We start from the raw sequence: 7638 nt of genomic DNA on the forward strand, positions 1-7638 counted from the left end.
CTGACACAAGTCCCAGAGCCTGAGCTAGAGCCACCACTTGACCCATATCGAGAGTCTGTTTATCAGTGGGATCCGGAGGAGCTCGCTAACCAGTGGCATCCCGAGGACCCTCCTCAGTACACCGGAGAGGGTCGCTTTGATCCATGGGCATAGACCAACTTAGGCCAAAAGCCTAAGCTTGGGGGAGTACGTATTTCTCATCGACATTACATTCATGTTAACACACTCATTCTAGTTCTCAGTGTTCATACTTTTTCATTGTACTATCCATGCTAGTTTATTTTCTTGTCTTGCTTTCTTCTTGTGTGTTTTAAAAACCTTAAGAAAAACAAACAAAAAATTAGTTGTAGCCTTTAGCTAGTTTACTTTCCATGCTTGTAGTAGTAGTAATTAAAGGAAAACCCAAAAAGATTTCTCGTTCTTCTTTTGCTTGTTGGGATCTTTCCCGTGTAAATAGTTTTTCTCGTTCTTTGAATTTCTTTTCTTTCCTTTGGGGGTCGAGAGGAGAAGACCACAATGAAAATGTTGAGTGGCTCTCATATGCATTATTGTTAATCTAACCAAGAGCCCATATTACCTTGTCTTCTCCTTTGTATTAAATGCTTGCAGATTTCAGCTTAGTCCAATGCACGTGCACTATTATTATTATCCACACCGTTCGGTCGTGCAAGTGAAAGGCAATAATGACGATATATCATGAAATGATTGAGATGAGAGAAGCTGGTATGAACTTGACCTATCTTGTTTTTGTAAATATGATCAGTTCATCATTCCCGATTCAGCCTATTATGAATGAAACATGCTTGTAATGACAATTAGAGATTATAGTTGCTCATGCCATGCTTAATTAGCTAGGAGTTTATAATGGTTTACCTTGCGTGCCAACATGATATTAAAATGGTTGTGATGTGGTATGATAGGGTGGTATCCTCCTTTGAATGATTCGAGTGGCTTGACTTGTCACATGTTCACGCATGTAGTTGAAACAAAATCAACATAGCATCTACGATGTTTATGTTCATGGTGATTTATATCCTACTCATGCTTGCACTCATTGTTGATTAATCTTAATGCATGTTCATGACTGTTGTCGCTCTCTAGTTGGTCGCTTCCCAGTCTCTTTCCAGCCTTCACTTGTACTAAGCAGGAATACTGCTTGTGCATCCATTTCCATAAACCCCAAAGTTATTCCATATGAGTCCACCATACCTTCCTATATGCGGTATTTATCTGCCGTTCCAAGTAAATTGTATGTGCCAAACTCTAAACCTTCAAATGAAATTCTGTTTTGTATGCTCGAATAGCTCATGTATCAACTAGGGCTGTCTATATCTTCCATGCTAGGTGGGTTATTCTCACGATGAGTGGACTCCGCTCATCATTCACGAGAAAATGGCTGGTACCCTTTGTTTCGAACCAACCGTGGAATATGCTCGTTGGTGGTGGGGGAGTATAAACTTTACCATTTTGTTTGGGAACCGCCTATAACGTAAGTAGCATGGAAGATATCGAGATCTCTTGGTTGTTATGTTCACAATGAAAGTATGCCGCTCAAAATATTATTTATCTCTATTCCAAAACTCGAGCTATGGCACCTCTGCAAATCCCTGCTTCCCTCTGCGAAGGGCCTATCTATTTACTTTTATATTGAGGCATCATCCTCTTATTAAAAAGCACCAGTTGGAGAGCACCTCTGTCATTTGCATGCATTGTTATTAATTTACATTGTGTATGACTATGACGGGATCTCTTTTGCCATGAATTACAATGTCTAGTCAGTCCTTGATCTTCAGGGGTGCTCTACATTTATGTTTTGCAGTTTCAAAAAGGGCTAGCGAGATACCATCTTGTTATATCATATTACGATTGTTTTGACAAAGTGTTGTCATCCGAGATTTATCATTATTGCTCGCTAGTTGATTATGCCATTTATATGAGTAAATGTGAGACCTAAGTGTTATTGTGAATGTGGTTAGTTCATAATCTTTGCTGAAAACTTGAATGCTGGCTTTACATATTTGCAACAACAAGATCAAACAGAGTTTGTAAAAGTTTTTCTTTATCACTTTCAGTTTGTCAACTGAATTGCTTGAGTACAAGCAAAGGTTTAAGCTTGGGGGAGTTGATACGTCTCCAACGTATCTACTTTTCCAAACACTTTTGCCCTTGTTTTGGACTCTAACTTGCATGATTTGAATGGAACTAACCCGGACTGACGTTGTTTTCAGCAGAATTGCCATGTTGTTATTTTTGTGCAGAAATAAAAGTTCTCGGAATGACCTGAAACTCCATGCAGACACGTTTTGGAATTACTAAAAAATATTGGTGAAAGAATCAATAGAGGGGGACCGACACCCTATCCACGAGGGTGCAGGGCGTGCCCACCCCCCTAGGGTGCGCCCCCCTGCATCGTGGGTCCCCTCGACCTCCACCTACCTCAACTCCAACTCCATATATTCACGTACGGGGAGAAAAAAATAGAAGAGAAGGATTCATCGCATTTTACGATACGGAGCCGCCGCCAAGCCCTAATCTTCCTTGGGAGGGTTGATCTGGAGTCCGTTCGGGGCTCCGGAGAGGGGAATCCGTCGCCATCGTCGTCATCAACCATCCTCCATCACCAATTTCATGATGATCACCGTCGTGCGTGAGTAATCCCATCGTAGGCTTGTTGGACGGTGATGGGTTGGATGAGATTTATCATGTAATCGAGTTAGTTTTGTTAGGGTTTGATCCCTAGTATCCATTATGTTCTAAGATTGATGTTGCTATGACTTTGACATGCTTAATGCTTGTCACTAGGGCCCGAGTGCCATGATTTCAGATCTGAACCTATTATGTTTTCATGAATATATGTGAGTTCTTTATCCTATCTTGCAAGTTATAGTCACCTACTACGTGTTATGATCCGGCAAACCCCGGAGTGACAATAGTTGGGACACTTCTTGGTGATGACTGTAGTTTGAGGAGTTCGTGTATTCACTAAGTGCTAATGCTTTGGTCCGGTACTCTATTAAAAGGAGGCCTTAATATCCCTTAGTTTCCAATAGGACCCCGCTGCCATGGGAGGGTAGGACAAAAGATGTCATGCAAGTTCTTTTCCATAAGCACGTATGACTATATTTAGAATACATGCCTACATTACATTGATGAACTAGAGCTAGTTCAGTGTCACCATATATTATAACTGTTGCATGATGAATTGCATCCGACATAATTATCCATCATTGATCCATTGCCTGCGAGCTCATTTCATATTGATCTTTGCTTAGTTACTTCTCCATTGCCACTGTTACGATTGCTACAAAACTGCTATTGTTACTTTTGCCACTGTTACTGTTACTTCCATACTACTTTTCTACTAAATACTTTGCTGCAGATACTAAGTCTTTCAGGTGTGGTTGAATTGACAACTCAGCTGCTAATACTTGAGAATATTCTTTGGCTCCCCTTGTGTCGAATCAATAAATTTGGGTTGAATATTCTACCCTCAAAAACTGTTGCGATCCCCTATACTTGTGGGTTATCAATCATCATCAAGGAACCCTTCCAAGTCCTCCTCCAACCACAAGAATAACTCTCGCAAGGCCAAGGCATACATCGACAACGAAATGGATTCTGATGAAGAAGAATCGTCAGAATCCGAAGAAGAAGAAGAATCCGATGAGGATTCTGACTCCGGTATGGCTGACATAGCATGTGCCTCCTCTCCTGCAACAAAGTTCTTCGAGAATCCGTCAAGCAATCTCCTGCCTACTGCTTCATGGCCAAAGCCTCAAAGGAAAAGGTAGCCTCCAAAAATCACAAGATTCACTCTAGCGATCAATATTCTTCTGATGAGGATGACCATGCTAAGTTGATCAAAATTGCTAATATTCAACAAAACTCACTTGAGAAAATTGAGAAAACCCTCAAGAAATCTGAAGGGTTGTTGGTTGAGGAGATAGAGAAAAATCTGTCGCTGACCGAAGAGTATTCCACTCTAAAGTCACAGATGGATGAACTGACAAATTGTCATTATTTTCTCTCGGAAGACCACGAAAGATTGACCTATGATTACCTGAAAAGGAAACAGGAACTTGAGGCACTGAGAGAGGCTCATGAGGATTTGATCAGAGAAAATTCTCTTCTCACCCAACAACTTAAAGAGAAACCTGAAGTGTTTGAGCCACCATGTTTAAAATGCCTTGAACGAACCAATGTTGAATCAAATGTTGAATCATCTGCGAATGCTAACCCCTTGGCCGAGGAAAATGGTTTTGTTTCTGATGAAAATGCTAGGTTGAAGGATCTTCTTCAGACTGGAATGTTCAAATCTCTCAAGGGGCATCAAACCCTTTGTGGTGTTTTGAAGAAATGCACTCTTCACAAAAATCCTAGGAAAGAAGGCGTCAATTTTGAAAGGAAACTGAATGAGAATGGCACCTAATGGGAACCTCATTGATACCCTCAAACTGTGTGGGTTCCTGCAAAGAGCAAAACGCTCGATCCAGCATTTGATACGTCTCCAACGTATCTATAATTTAGGAAGTATTCATGCCATTATGTTATCATTCTTGTATGTTTTACAATCATTTTATAGCAACTTTATATCATTTTTTGGGACTAACCTATTGATCCAGTGCCCAATGCCAATTGCCGGTTTTTGCTTGTTTTTTACATCGCAGGAAATCAATATCAAACGGAGTCCAAATGCAACGAAACTCCTGGAGGATATTTTTTGGGAAAAAAGAAAGCCAGCGGGCCAAGGAAGCACCTGGGGGGTTGCTCGAGGGGAGAAACACCCACCAGGGCGTGCTAGGAGGCCAGACGCGCCCTGGTGGGTGCTGCCCACCTCGGGTGCCCCCCCGAGCCGCTTCTTTACCCTATAAAATCCCAAATATTCCAAAACCCTTTGGGGTAGCCCTAGATCAGAAGTTCCGCCGCCGCAAGGCCTCTGTATCCACGAGATCCAATCTAGACCCCGTTTCGGCACCCTGCCGGAGGGGGGAATCATCACCGGTGGCCATCTTCTTCATCCCGGTAGCCACCACGATGAGGAGGGAGTAGTCCACCCTCGGGGCTGAGGGTTTGTACCAGTAGCTATGTGTTTAATCTCTCTCTCTCTCTCTCTCTCTCGTGTTCTTGAGATGTCACGATCTTGACGTATCGCGGGCTTTGTTAATATAGTTGGATCATATGATGTTTTCCCCTCTCTATCTTGTTGTGATGAATTGAGTTTTTTCCTTTGAGATTTCGTTGTTATCGGATTCAATACTTTTATGGATTTGAGAACACTTGATATATGTCTTGCAATTGAATACTCGTGGTGACAATGGGGTATCGTATTGATTCACTTGATATATGTTTTGGCACTCAACTCGCAGCTTCCCGAGGTGACATTGGGGTAATCTATGCATAGGGGTTGATGCACGTTCTTGTCTTTGTCTCTTCGGTAGAAATCTTGGGCACTCTTTGAAGTTCTTTGTGTTGGATTGAACATTATAAATTTGAATTTGCTTTGGTGTTATTTTAGTACGAACTCTAGGATAGATCTAACATAAAGAATAGCTTTGTGTTATTTTAGTACGAACTCTTGAATAGATCGAATGGAAAGAATAGCTTTGAGGTGGTTTCGTACCCTACAAACAATTCCGTTTTATGTTCTCCGCTAGATAGGAACTTTGGAGTGATTTTTCATCGCACTTTGAGGGATGGGTATATGATCCAACTATGTTAGCATTATTGAGAGATTGCACTAGTGAAAGTATGCACCCTAGGCCTCATTTTCCATCATTGCAATACCGTTTTTGTGCCCGTTTACTATTTTCTACCTTGCTATTTTTATTTATTCATATTATAAAAATATATTTCTACCATCAATATTACACTTTTATCACCATCTCTTAGCCGAACTAGTGCACCTATACAGTTTGCCATTGTATTGGATGTGTTGGGGACACAAGAGATTTCTTATATTTGGTTGCAGGGTCATTTGAGAGAGACCATCTTCATCCTACACCTCTCACGGATTGATAAACCTTAGGTCATCCATTTGAGGGAAAATTGCTACTGTCCTACAAAACTCTGCGCTTGGAGGCCCAACACGTGTCTACAAGAATAAAGTTATGTAGTAGACATCAACATTACTCTCGGGATACAACTCTCCCATCCATGAATATCCTGTTGATGATTCTCTAGACAACTATAAGTTGTTTAAAAATCAACACGGTGAGGCTGTTGCTTGCTATGTTGGGCCAAACAACAGGAATGGACCCCCAAAGAAAGCTATATGGGTGCCTAAGAAAGTTATTGAAGCATTACCTATAACCACATTACTAACCATGTAGGCGCAAAATGCTCGTTACTTTTCAATGCTTATTCTTTCAATTATGCTCATACCTCGTCGAGCAACAATTATTCTTATCGAAAGAAATCATATCCTGCTCGCTCAACTGTTTTGAAGCCACCTGCAAAGATGTGGTTGGTTAAGAAAGCCTAATTCTTCTGCATGACTATGTCTCCGGGTGTACAGAATGGATAATGGATAGTGGATGCACTAGTCATATGACCGGAGACAAGTCGTTATTTGTCGACCCCAACGTAACTGCTTCTCCTCTGAAGTATATCACTTTTGGCGACAACAACAAAGGAAAGGTAATTGGGCTAGGTAAAATTACCATATCCAAGGATAAGTCCATTGATGATGTTTTACTTGTTCAGTCACTTAGATTCAATCTCATGTCAGTTGGCAAGCTATGTGATCTAGGCATGCTATTTATGTTTTCCATATCCAAATGCATTATCTTCATGGCCTCTGATAATTCCTTCATCTTCGAGGGGATTAGAAAGGGCGATCTATATATTTTGGATTTCTCTAAGAGTCCCTCGGTCCAAACTTGCTTGCTTGCAAAAGCAACCGAAGGATGGCTGTGGCACCGTAGACTTGGTCATGCAGGTATGAGAAATTTGCAGATCGGTGAAGAAAAATCATCTCCGTGGAATTCCTGATGTAAAATTCGACAAGGTTCTTCTTTGTGCTGTATGTGAGGCTGGTAAATTAGCCAAGAAGCATCATTCGTCAAAGACTGTTATGATCACAACAAGGCCTCTGGAAAGTCTTCATATGGATTTATCCGGTCCTCAAAATTATGCAAGCTTCGGTGGTAATCATTAGTCATCACCGTCCTGAGCCATCTCTGTTGAGGACTAGGAGAGGGGACACCGCCGCCTAGTCGGCTTGGTCCATCAACTTCAATCTCGCTCCGCTCCAGTTAAGTCGACTAGTCTTCACTCCGGTTGCTTCCCTTCATTCCAGAGTCCGGACTAGGAGTAGCCGAGCATGAGGACCAGGATGCCCGACAATCATCTCCGATTAAACATTTTTATCCATTGATTGATGCATTTATTGATAATCTATATTTGACGCATTTGGTTCGCGACTTCTTCACTGTCTCCCGGTTACACCGGCTCACGATTGTGTTATGGGCGTTTGTTTGGATTCGATTGGTTTCAAATACCGTGTAATCGCAAACCATTCTTCAGTAAACTGAAAACACCCGGTACAATCCGGTGTGAAATAACACTACCACTCTTCCGGATTGTTTTCTTCACCACGGGGACCAGGCAGTAGCGCCCATGATCTCCCTCCACCATGAG

This window comes from Triticum dicoccoides, chromosome 5B (genome assembly GCF_002162155.2).
Source record: "Triticum dicoccoides isolate Atlit2015 ecotype Zavitan chromosome 5B, WEW_v2.0, whole genome shotgun sequence".
Taxonomy (NCBI): Eukaryota; Viridiplantae; Streptophyta; class Magnoliopsida; order Poales; family Poaceae; genus Triticum; species Triticum dicoccoides.